Source organism: Cryptomeria japonica, chromosome 2 (genome assembly GCF_030272615.1).
Source record: "Cryptomeria japonica chromosome 2, Sugi_1.0, whole genome shotgun sequence".
NCBI classification, from domain to species: Eukaryota; Viridiplantae; Streptophyta; class Pinopsida; order Cupressales; family Cupressaceae; genus Cryptomeria; species Cryptomeria japonica.
This window is the reverse complement of record NC_081406.1, coordinates 422,314,829-422,328,902: the sequence shown is the minus strand read 5'-3', so window position 1 is coordinate 422,328,902 and position 14,074 is coordinate 422,314,829.

The following is a 14,074-nucleotide window of genomic DNA, read 5'->3' as shown; positions in this document are numbered from 1 at the left end:
GTATGTAAGGAATATCAAATTGGAAAGCAAGTTAGAAAAACCTTTAAGAGTATTTATGAGAAATCCAATAATATTCTTGATTTAATCCATATTGACTTGTGTGGTCCAACAAGAACAAGAAGTCTAGAGTGAGATAGATACTTTATGCTAATTATTGATGATTATTCTAGAATGTGTTGGGTTACTTTTCTCAGGGAGAAATTAGAAGCTTTTGGAAAATTCAAACTATTCAAGGAAATGATAGAGAATGAAACCGGTAAGAAAATCAAATGTTTGAGATCTGATCAAGGAGGAGAATTTAAATCTAAGGAATTTAATACATTTTGTGAAGTGAATGGAATCAGAAGACAACTATCAGTACCCCAGACACCTCATTAGAATGGAATTGTGGAAAGGAAGAACATAACTATTCTAGAAGTAGCTAGAAGCATGATATTGGAAGCAAATCTACCTCATGTATATTGGAGGGAAGCAATGAATACATTGGTTTACACTTCCAACAGAGTTCACATCAAAGGTGAAACTGGTAAGACCCCTTATGACCTATGGTTTGGTAATACTCCTACTCTTAAGTACTTCAGAATATTTGGAAGCAAAAATTATATTAGGAGAGATGAGTATATTGGTAAATTTGATCCTAGAAGTGATGCAGGAATATTTCTTGGTTATTCATCCAAGATCAAGGCATATAGATGTTTTAATAAAAGATTGCAAAAAATCATTAAGAGTGCTAATGTGAAGATAGAGGAACAATTTAGAGGAAATTCAAGGTCTATAGATTCTAAACTGGTAGTTGAGATGATCATAAATGAACCTATACAGAGTGCACTGGTATAGAATGTGGATCCATTCACACCGGCATCATCAGAGAATTCTATAGTGACTGAAGAACAACAACATGTGAATAAACCCAGGTATGTAAGATTGAATCAATTAGAAAATTAGATAATTGGGAACAAGTATCAAGGTGTTATGACAAGAGGAAGACTGGAAAATCAAGAGGTATGCTTAATTTCTCAAATTGAACCAACATCTGTTATTGAAGCCTATCAAGATGAACATTGGATTAAAGCAATGGAAGATGAATTAGAATAAATTGAAAAGAACAATACATGGACATTAATTCCCCAACGTAAAGACAAAAATGTAATTGGAACTAAATGGGTATTCAGAAATAAACTTAATGAAGATGGAAAGGAAATCAGGAACTAAGCAAGATTAGTGTGTAAAGGATATTCACAGAAAGAGGGAATTGATTACAATGAAACCTTTGCACCGATAGCTAGAATTGAGGTAGTCAGATTATTTCTTGCATTTTTAGCTCATAAAAACTATAAAGTATATCAGATGGATGTAAAATGTGCATTTCTGAATGGTGATCTTGAAGAGGAAGTTTACATTGAACAACCTGATGGATTTTCATTGACAAATGTTAAAGATATGATTTGTAGATTAAGGAAAGCTTTGTATTGATTGAAGAAAGCTCCTAGAGCTTGGTATGCTATATTAGACAAATATCTTTTGAAGCTTGGTTACACTAAAGGTAATGCAGACAACAACTTATATTTCAAAGTGACTAATGATGACATCTTGGTTATTGAAGTTTTTGTTGATGATATCATTTTTGGAGGAGAAGACGGATTGTGTAAGGACTTTGCTAACAAGATGTAGGAAGAATTTGAAATGTCTATGATTGGGGAGATAAAATTCTTTTTTAGGATGATTCAGCTCCTGTTAATCCTACAAGATACAAATCTATGATTGGAGGTTTACTGTATTTGACACAAACAAGACCTGATATAATGAATGTTGTATGTATTGTTTCAAGATTTCAGAGTAATCCTAAAGAAAATCATGAATCAACAGTAAAAAGGATTTTTTGATATCTACAGGGCACACCAAATCTTGGTTTATGATATCCTAAAGATGAAAATTTTGATTTATGTGCATACACTGATGCAAATTGGGCAGGAGATGTAGATGATAGAAATAGCACCACTAGCGGAGCATTCTTTCTTGGTAGAAGATTGATTTCATGGTTGAGAAAGAATCAGAGTTGTACATCATTATCAACAGCAGAATCATAATATGTTGCAACAACAACTAATTGTATTCAGGTATTATGGATTAAGAAAATGTTGAAGGACATAAAGGTAAAATGCAAAGAACCTATAATAATCTACTGTGAAAATTCAGCAGCAATTGATATATCAAAGAATCCAGTATTTCACTCTAAGAATAAACATGTTTCTATCAAATACAATTTTCTGAAAGAGAATGTTGAAGAAAAAGAAGTAAGATTGGTTTATGTGAATACTAAAGAGCAGATTGGAGATATCTTTACTAAGCCTTTGCCTAAGGAAACTTTTGAATATCTCAGAGAGAAGCTTGGGGTAGTACCCTCACCGGTAGAGACTTAGACAGTTGAAGATTGGCATCAAACTGGTAGAAACTAACAGAGAAATCTTCTTTCCGGCTTTGATGGAGGAGAGCTACTTCTCAGGGGGAGTAGTTGGTTGTGTGTTCTGGTATTTTTATTTTCTTTGGCATTTGATGTCAAAGGGGGAGAGATATCTATGGAAAAGTATTATCCTAGGGGGAGATATTATTCATTGGGGGAGAGATATATACTCTTTATATTTTGGTTTTGATTTTTGATATTGATCTATTCTGGAGATTGTTGGTTTTTGGTTTTTGGCATTCTGTTTTGGCACTTAGATCTTTTTATATCTTGTGTTGCCATCAATGCCAAAGGGGGAGATTGTTAGTATTATGGATGTGTTGCATTAGTCTTGTCATTGATGTCAACACTTATCCTTCTGGAGATCTATGGTTATGTTGAACCGACACATTGTGTTCACCGAAAAATTCAGTGACTTATGCACAGTCACCGATATATTGTTCACCAACATGGTTGATGACTTGTTATCATCTAGAGATCACTTGAGTATGTCGAAGACATGGTTTAGATACTTGGTTTTTTTGTTTTTCGTTATTGGTCTAATCGGGTTGACATATTTGTTGTTACTGATAGATTGGTCTAGGTTATGGACCAATATGCATTATCTAATCCAGATCAACATGACATGTTATGGAGATGCTTTATTGATTGGATATTATTGTAAATGTATTGAGCCGACATGATGCATCACATCAAGACTTATTTGTAATTGATTTTATTATAATATCCTTAGTGAACCGACCTACACATTTGGTCTTAGGTTTTGTATATATGTAAGATCTCAATTGATGAGATAAGGGATATGGTATGTATTGTAACATGGTATGTGCGAATATTTAAGATCATATGAGAAGATCATAGAGAAGGTTCAAGGAAGGTTTGAAGGTGATTATCAAAGCTTAACGGATACTAAATCCAGCATTGGCGATTCTATTTTGAGCAGTACATTATTCTAGGATTTAACCATCCTACTATAGTCATTGCGATTCCCATTTGAGCAGTGTGCTCTAGGCGGTTGGCCTTTCTGTATGTGCAGACCCCATTTGTATACACATACTATCTGCAGTAATATCATCTGATTGTGGGTAAGGTTTCCTACTATGGTTTTTCCCCTTAGAGGGTTTCCATGTATAAATATCTATGCTATGAGTTGTGGATGTTGTTTCTCTTTCTATTTTATGCATTAAGTTTCATTGGTATTGATATTAACTATTAATCTATTAACCGACAATACGTTTAGTTTACCGGTATAAAGTATCAAGTTTAATTAAGTTGTAATTAGGATGAAATTCATAGACAACTGATTCACCCCCCCCTCTTAGTTGCCTTCTGGTTCCTAACAGTTAATCCTATGATGATCCGATTAATACTGAGAGGGGGGTGAATCAGTATTAATACCAATTTAAAAGATTAAGCCAAAATCAAACTTATATTAGATCTTAAATCATTTATAAAATATCTCAACTTCTTTTATCAGATTTGCTAACACATTAATCAAATCATTTACCACATCTATCAATTCTTTCACCTCTTAAGCAGTCATATAAATTTGATTAGTTATCGACTCATTATCCTCATCTATCAGATCAAACACTTTCTCTACCAACTCTTATCAGTACCGGTAACCTTTGATAAACCTCTAATAAAATGTCATAACCAGTGTACTAAAAAATAGTGCATGAAATGTAACATAAGCAAGAATGTCACATGAAAATAATTCCACACATGAACACCATAATTTTTTGACGTGAAAACCCAAATAGGGAAAAACCATGGTGGGAGTTGGTACCCACAAATATTTGTACTCTTTTGAAGTACGCCCTGTTAGGAGCAGACCCTGTTAGAAGTCACCCGATTAAGGGATTTTCCTAGCAGCCTGGTTAGGAAGCTTGATGATTTGTTAGGATCAACCTCATGATAGGATTTAACACTCTTTTTGAGAGCTACCCTATTAGGGGACTTAAATTTTTAAGGCCTGTTAGGACCTACCCGATTAAGGGATTTAACCTACTGCAACTGTTAGGTAACAATAATGAAAAAGTGATCTATTACTTGCACTCCTAAGATTGCTAGATCAGATCCAACTATGCTCAACACTCTGCAACTCTCAGGAAAATCTCACACTACTCTTGGATGGCTCAACACACTCTATTAAGACCACTGACACAATAAACATCAATTGTGTCATCCTAAATAGCCATCTCAACTAGGTTAGAGACTAAACCCTAATTACACCATGAAATTATAATATAAATCATAAGAGATCATCTCAGATCAATATACAGATTATTACATCAAATTACAATGCAATATCAACTGTTGGTTGATAAAAACCCATCAGGAAAATTTGATTTGTACCAAAGTAAAAACCTCAAAACACTCCACTAAGTGTTTTGTTGTTTCCGAAGAAATTCTTCCTTGAATTGTACCAAAAAAACAATCAAACATTTCACATGGGCTGTGCCATGTTACCACCTTCATGTAGACTTGCTGTCGATCATCGCCATAATAAAAATAATTATCAGTTTGATGATTTCTTCACCAATCCTGAAACCCTACTAAAACCCTAGCAAAACTTCATTAGAAATTTGAAACAAGCCTTTCGATAGTCATCACAAGTTTTGGTTTTGATTAGATACTCCTTTCCATGATACAAGCCCACATTCCAAACTGCAAAACACCAATCATCACTGATCGTCCAATTCAACCAAAACATCTATGCTTTACCAATTAAAGTCCTAATTCACAATCTTCTACTCTTTTCTGGTAAACCCTATCTTCCGATAAACCAAATCACACTTAGATGACAAAACAAAACATCAGGAACATCAATAATCATTATTTGACATCAGTTGCCATCAATGACAACAAAAATAACTGATCAAGTCATCTAATCACAAAATCTTAGTCTTCTATCCTCTATCGGTTAAGTCATCCATCTTCAATTGCATCACCTCCATCATCTCATTCTGTATCAGTTATGCCAAATACCAATATTCTCCCCCTTTGGCATTGATAGAAAAACCAATCCGATATACAATTTGAGTAACATCATCATTTGCAACTTACTTGCGGGTATCACATTATCTGTCGGTTCTCCTCCTTTTTTCTTCTTCCCCTTAACCAATACTTCTCTCAATCTGATCTTCAACTTCTCCCCCAAGTCATTTACAACTTTTGCCAAATCTAATTTGTTTCCTTCTCCCTCTTTGATAGCAATGCCAAAGGTGTAAATGCATCACTTGTCTTCAATTTTGCTGTTGTCTCTTCCATCATCTCTGCTAATCAAATTAGAAAAAATATAATAGAGCATTAAATAAAAGCTTTACATCAGACTTTCTCCCCCAAAGGAGTAGCCTGCACCTTCATCAATCTTTAGTAAGAGATAAACATGGAATCCATAGGATTGATGCATCTTCATCATTCTAGTTCTTTTGGTGTAAGGGTCTAACCCCTAGTTTACCTCTAAGAAACTCAAAGGTAGGTTTTGGTAAGGGCTTAGTAAAGATATCAGCTAACTGATCTTTACTCTTCATATATTCCATTTTCACATGTTTTTCTTGAACTCTTTCCCTTAGGAAATGATACTTTAATTCAATGTGCTTGGTTCTAGCATGAAGTATAGGATTCTTAGAAATGTTTATTGCACTTGAATTATCACAATAGATAGTCACTAGTTCAAACATATCTATCTTGAATCCTTCTAGCACATGTCCCATCCATATTTCCTATGTGAAATTCATGGATGTAGCTACATACTCTGCTTCAGCTGTAGATTGAGAAACACATGTTTGTTTCTTTCTTGTCCATGCCACTAATCTTCCACCAAGTATAAAAGCTCCACCAGTTGTGCTTTTCTAGTCATCCACATTACGTGCCCAATCTGTAAGGAAAGCACAATGCGGAAACGCCTTCCTTATGTCAATTAGCAAGGGAGATTATACAAGAATACAATTTAAAACTTTTACAGAACATTAAGAATAACATAGACAAAACACATAGAATCAACACAGAGATAGAACACCAAGAATTACATGGGAAAACCCTTTCGGGAAAAAACCCACCACCAATAGTTGAAACACTTTATTTCTAGTAAATGAATTTACAATAAAGTTTCAGTCTGCAACTAGACGTATTCATTCTCAGATTCTCACGAACTGGACACTACAATCAACATAGGATATCAGTCTTACCACCAGAGTTATCCAATGGCTACATAGATCAGATTGTCGACAGTTCATATGAGCAACTTTACCAATGGTTTGAAGTCTAACTGTCTGCATCAATATGCATTCATGAGAAACACAATATTCCACATGGACCAGGAAGTCAGGTCAATTTGTATTCATATACACCTACAAGACCACCTTCAACATCTAAGTGTTTATCTTTTGGACTCCGGTTCGAGTGCACACCCATAGTCAGTCTCTACTCCATCTGCTCTACCTCTAGCTTGCATCTTTTCCAGTCTGTCACAAACACCACTAGAATGAAGCTCTTCTTTTTCACTGGGTCATGATGGAAAGTCTAATGAGAAATTTCCCATCATGACCTAGCGATCACTATCGGATCTTCTATGATCATCATCCAATCATCTACGATCTGCTCAACCTTTAACTTGCCTTAGCCGCTCTCCTGCCAAGTCCCACCACTTGTTCGCCATGTCGCGAGGGATAACATTTCGGGCACCTCACAACCTCAGTATAATGACAGCCACTGATACTCCCTAAATTTTACTCCACCGTTGATCTTCCTTGGATCTGCCATTGGATCTTCTTGATTTGCATGACCCTTATCTCACTTGGGCCGCTCACTTATACCATGTGTCACTTCCTGATTTCTTCAAAGTCCTTGTCCTAACACCTTAGCACGACCTCACTAAATCACCAGAATGAAGCTCTTCTTTGTCGCTAGGTTGCGATGGATATTATAATGAGTAGTTTCCCATCTTGACCTAGTGACCACTGTTGGATCAACCTTGATCTGCTTGCCCGATATCCGATCATAAGAAGATGGTTCCATCAGCCCATCGACAAGAGTCACACCGACAGCTGTTCCATCGAGATAGTTTACTCCGATTAGTTTGGAACATAAGTCAAGTTAATTCGAGGCACATTTCCAACATAATCAACATTAGTAAATACATCCAAAGTAAAATCTTCTTTATAGGGATACCATAAACCATAGTCTACTATGCCTTTGCAATACTAAAAAATTCTCTTCACAACCAACATGTGACTCTCCTTAGGCTCTTTTTGAAATCTAGCCACTAATCCAACAACACGAGCAATGTTCGATCTTCTATGAACAACATAGTGTAGCTTACCAATCATAGATCTAGTCTTTTTCACTAATAATAGGGGAATCATCTAGCTTTGATAACTTAAAGCCTGTTACCATTGGTCTTCCTACCAATTTGCAGTCTTCCATACTGAAAGTCTTCAGTACCTCTTTGATATACTTGGTTTGACAAATAAAAATACCACCATCCATTTGTTGGAACTGTAAGCCAAGAAAGAACTTTATTTCACCAATTAGAGACATTTGAAATTCTTTTTTCAGTATATCAACAAAATCCATACACATATCATCATTTCCACAAAAAATTATGTAATCTACAAACACTTTTGCTATTAGCATCTTGTCTCCATCAATCTTAAAATAAATGTTGTTGTCCTCACTGGTACGTTGGAATCTAATTTTGATTAAATGTGCATGTAATCTCTCATACCATGCTCTCGGTGCCTGCTTTAGACCATATAAGGATTTATGTAATTTACACACCATGTCCTTATCATCAGTCAAGGAAAATCCATCCAGTTGTTCAATGTATACTTCTTCTAGAATTCCATTCAGATTGGTTGATTTGACATCCATTTGATAAACTTTGAATCCCTTATATGCAGGAAATGCCAGCAACATCCTTACTCCTTCTAATCTAGAAACCGGTGCAAATATTTCACCATAATCCTCACCTTCTTCTTGAGCATACCCTTTGTAGACTAACCTCACCTTGTTTCTTACCATTTTTCCTTCTTCATCCAATTTATTCCTTAAGTCACATTTTGTTCCAATTACATTCTTATCCTCCGGTCTAGGAAAAAGTGACCATGTCGGATTCTTCCCAATTTGATCTAATTCTTCATTCATTGCATTCACCCAATCATCATCCTTTAGTGCTTCCTTAACTATCTTGGGTTCTATCGTAGAAATCAAATATGAGCTCTCAGATCTTTCTCCTGGTTTGCACACCTGCATTCTTATCACCAATTATCTACTCTTGTGAATGGTTCAATCTAACATATCTAGGCATTTCCTATTCTGGTTTTGCATCTTCTGCATCAGGTTCTTCATTTTCTTCCTCACTGTCATCACTTACCGGTTGAGCATCTAATTTTGCATTTGCCGGTTCTTCATTATTTAGTGCCTCCGGTTCAATGATCACAAGTTTTTCCTTATTATCATCCTTTTCAGGTTCTGATCTGCTTGTACCTTCAGACTTATCAGATAGATCATCAACTTTTACATTAGCACTTTCAAAAAATTTCTTAGTTCTCTTATTGTAACATTTATATGCCTTACTCTTAGAAGAGTAACCAAGGAAAGTTCATTCATCAGATTTTGCATCAAATTTATCAGTATAGTTATCTCTCATATTAAAATGTGGACTCCCAGAAAAATTGAAATAACTTACAAAAGGAGTTTTTCCATACCATAGCTCATAAGGTGTCTTATTGTTACCTCTCTTCACTAGTACCTGGTTTAAAGTGTATACAACAATACTGACTGCTTCTCTCCAAAATATTTTGGATGCATCACCCTATAATAGCATGCTTATAGCAATATCAATTATGGTTTTGTCCATCCTTTCTGCTATGCCATTATGTTGTGGTGTCCTTGGAGCAGACATCTGTCTCTTGATACCCTGTTCAGCACAATACTTAAGATATTCATCAGATGTGAATTCACCTCCCTCGTCTAATCTTAAACACTTGAGGTTCTTATTGGTTTGATTCTCAACCAGAGCTTTAAATGATTTAAATTTCCTAAATGCTTTTGATTTCTCCTTCAAAAATGTCACCCACATCATTTTAGAATAGTCATCGGTGAAGATCATGAAATACCTATCACCGTAATAACTCTTTGTTCTCATAGGGGCACAAATATAAGTATGTACCAAATATAAAATATTCCTACAACTACAATTCTTTCTCTTGAAAGAAATAAAGGTCATCTTACCAATTTGACAATCTTTGCATATCACATTATCCGGTTTGACAATTTATGGCAATCCTCTTACAACACTTGACTTACTTTAACCCAATTATCAAAATTAACATGACAACATCTTTTATACCACAACCAACTGTCTTCCATTCTTGCAACTAGACAATTATTAATATTACTATTCAAATGGAATAAGTTACTTCTAGTTTGCTTCTCGGTAGCAATCAGTTCACCATTACCTCCAAGAATTCTACAGACTCCACTTTTAAACTCAAGTAGATAACCTTTAACATTGAGCTGACCAATACTTAAAATATTATGCTTTATACCATCAACCCAAAACAAATCATCAACATTACTCTTCCCAGTTAGAGAAATTGAACCTTTCCCTTTCACCATGCAGGGAGAGTTATTTCCAAATCTAACAACACCACCATAAAATTTATCAAGAGTTATGCAATTAATTTTATCTCTGGTCATGTGGTGTGAGAAGCCATTGTCTATAATCCATTCATCAATATTCTCCATATGAGATACCAGTGCCTTTTCATCTATCAGTTCCTCCTTCACGGATACAAACATAATTTCCCCATTGTCATCTTCATCTTTAGACTCTTCATTGGTCACACCATCTACTACAACATAACAATGTTTCTTTCCCTTTCCTTTGAATCTCCTAAACTTCTCTTTCTTATCAGTGTTAGGATAGTTAGATGGAATATGACCAATTTTACTACAAGAGAAACACTCCAAAGGTAGCTTTCCTTTATACTTACTGGTGCCTCTTGGAAATATTTTTGCTAACAATGCCTCAAGTTCCATCACTTGATCTTCATTATCTTCATTTCCTCGGTTACTTCCATGACTTGACCCACACTCATTTTTTTGACATATATCTTTTCCTTTTCTAGCAGATGAACTGGTAAAAAAATCTTTAAAGGTAGATTTAGTAGATTTGGTCACACTATTGTCAAAACTATTTAACTCAAAAGCTGTAAGCTTACCAATAAATAAATCAACAGTTACCTTATCATTTGAAATAGATCTAAGTTCTTGGATTGCAGATACTCTTATAGCATACTGAGGTTGAAGAGTTCTAAGAATTTTACTTACTATTGCGTTATCATCCATTTTACCTCCAACACTCTTTATGCCACCAACAACTTCTTTTATTCTCTGACCATACTGTGCAATATTTTCTCCTTCAAGCATTCTCATGTCATTGAACTTTCCTCTCAATCTTTCCTCTTTGGCTCTTTGAACATGCTCATCTCCTCCATAGATTATATCTAACTTTTCCCAAACCTCACCTGTAGTTTCCAATCCTTGAACATCAATATATTGTGAATCAGATAAAGTACTAAGAATAGCTTCTAAGGCTTGCATGTTATCTGGCTGCTCTTTGAGTTCATCCGGTGTCAAGGGAGTAGTATTAGGAGCAACATATTTTGTTTCAACTTGGTTCCAATATTGTGCACCAAGACCTTTGATGTAGATCTTCATTCTATCTTTCCAAATCTTGTACTTATCCTTGTTGAACTTAGGACCCTCTTTCTTCATCATCTTGACTTCCTCAAAATATTTCCCTCAAGCGGTTAGGCTTTTTGCACATAGAGGACCAAAGCTCTGATACCAATTGTTGATCCTATGAGGATTCGGTTAATACTAAGAGTGGGGGTGAATAAGTATTATTAACAATTTACAAGATTAAGCCAAAATCAAACTTATATCAGATCTGAAATCATTTATCAAATATCTCAGCTTCTTTTATCAGATCTAACAACCTCTTTATCAGATTTTCTAATACATTAATCAAATAATTTACCACATCTATCAATTCTTTCACCACTTAAGCAGACATATAAATTTGGTCATTTATCAACTCATTATCCTTATCTATTAGATCAATCACTTTATCTACTAAGTCTTATTATTACCAGTAAGCATTGATAAACATGTGATAAAACATCATAATCGGTGTACTTAGAAATAGTGCATGAAATGTAACATAAATAGGAACATCACATGAAAAGTATTCCACACATGAACACCATAATTTTTTGACGTGGAAACCCAAATAGGGAAAAACCATAGTGGGAGTTGGTAACCATATCAAACTTAGATGACAAAACAAAACATTAGGAACATCAGTAATCATTATTTGACATCAGTTGCCATAAATGAAAACACAAATAACTGATCAAGCTATCTAATCACAAAATCTCAGTCTTCTATCCTCTATCAGTTCAGTCATCCATCTACAACTACATCAATTGCATCATCTCATTCTGCATCAGTTATGCTAAATGCCAACATTCTGCCCCTTTGGCATTGATAGAAACACCAATCAGATATACTATTAGAGTAACATCATCATCTACAACTTGCTTGCCAATATCACATCATCTGTCATTTCTCCTCCTTAACCAATACTTCTCTCAATCTAATCTTCAACTTCTCCCCCAAGTCATCTACAACTTCTCCCAAATCTAATTTCTATTTTTCTCCCCCTTTGACAACAATGCCAAAGGTGTAAATGCATCACTTGTTTTCAATTCTAATGCTGCCTCTTCCATCATCTTTGCTAATCAAATCAGAAAAATTAAATCAGAGCATTAAATCAGAGCTTTACATTAGACTTTCTCCCCCAAAGGAGTATCTTGCACCTTTATAAATCCTTAGTGAAAGATAAACATGGAATCCATAGGATTGATGCATCTTCATCATTTTTAGTTCTTTTGGTGTAGGGGTCTAACCCCTAGTTTACCTCTAAGAAACTCAAAGGTAGCTTTCGGTAAGGGCTTAGTAAAGATATCAGCTAACTAATCTTTACTCTTCACATATTTCATTTTCACATGTTTTTCTTGAACTCTTTCCCTTAGGAAATGATACTTCAATTCAATGTGATTGTTTCTAGTATGAAGTACAAGAATCTTAGAAATGTTTATTGCACTTATATTATCACAATAGATAGTCACCAGTTTAGACATATCTATCTTGAATCCTTCTAGCACATGTCTCATCCATATTTCCTACATGAAATTCATGGATGCAGCTACATACTCTGCTTCAGCTGTAGATTGAGAAACAAATGTTTGTTTCTTGCTCGTCCATGCCACTAATCTGCCACCAAGTATGAAAGCTCCACCGGTTGTGCTTTTTTGATCATCCACATTACATGCCCAATTAGCATCAGTAAAGACATCCAAAGTAAAATCTGCTTTATATGGATACAATAAACCATAGTCTATTGTGCCTTTGTGATACCAAAAAATTCTCTTCACAACCACCATGTGACTCTCCTTAGGCTCTATTTGAAATCTAGCCACTAATCCAACAACATGAGCAATGTTCAGTCTTCTATGAACAACATAGTGTAGCTTGCTAATCATAGATCTATAGTCTTTTTCACTAACAACATGGGAATCATCTATCTTTGATAACTTGCAGCCTGTTACCATCAATGTTCCTACCGCTTTGCACTCTTCCATACTGATAGTCTTCAACACCTCTTTGATATACTTGGTCTGACAAATAAAAATACCACCATCTAGTTGTTGGATCTGTAAGCCAATAAAGAACTTTATTTCACTGATTAGAGACATTTCAAATTCCTTTTTCATTATATCAGCAAAATCCATACACATATCATCATTTCCACAAAAAATTATGTCATGTACAAACACTTTTGCTATTAGGATCTTGTCTCCATCAATCTTAAAATAAATATTGTTATCCTCACTGGTACATTGGAATCTAATTTTGATTAAATGTGCATGTAATCTTGCATAGCATGCTCTCGGTGCCTGCTTTAGACCATATAAGGCTTTATGTAATTTACACACCATGTCCTTATCACCAGTCAAGGAAAATCCATTCGATTGTTCAATGTATACTTCTTCTAGAATTCCATTCAGATTGGTTGATTTGACATCCATTTGATAAACTTTGAATCCCTTATATGCTAGCAACATCCTTACTCCTTCTAATCTAGAAACTGGTGCAAATGTTTCACCATAATCCTCACCTTCTTCTTGAGCATACTTTTCATAGACTAGCCTCGCCTTGTTTCTTACAATTTTTCCTTCTTCATCCAATTTATTCCTTAAGTCACATTTTGTTCCAATTACATTCTTATCCTCCGGTCTAGGAAAAAGTGACCATGTCAGATTCTTCTCAATTTGTTCCAAAACTACCATTGCATCCCCAAAAATGGCAACTTCTAGGCCGAGTTCAGCCTTTTAAATGAGAACCAGAAAATCCGCAAGTAATCATGGCTTAACTGCATGATGACTGAGGTTGACTTCACCAACCTTTAGTTTGGCATTAACACAAACTCACTAACTCACCTTTTTCCATCGCAACTATGTAACCGATCACCGCTCT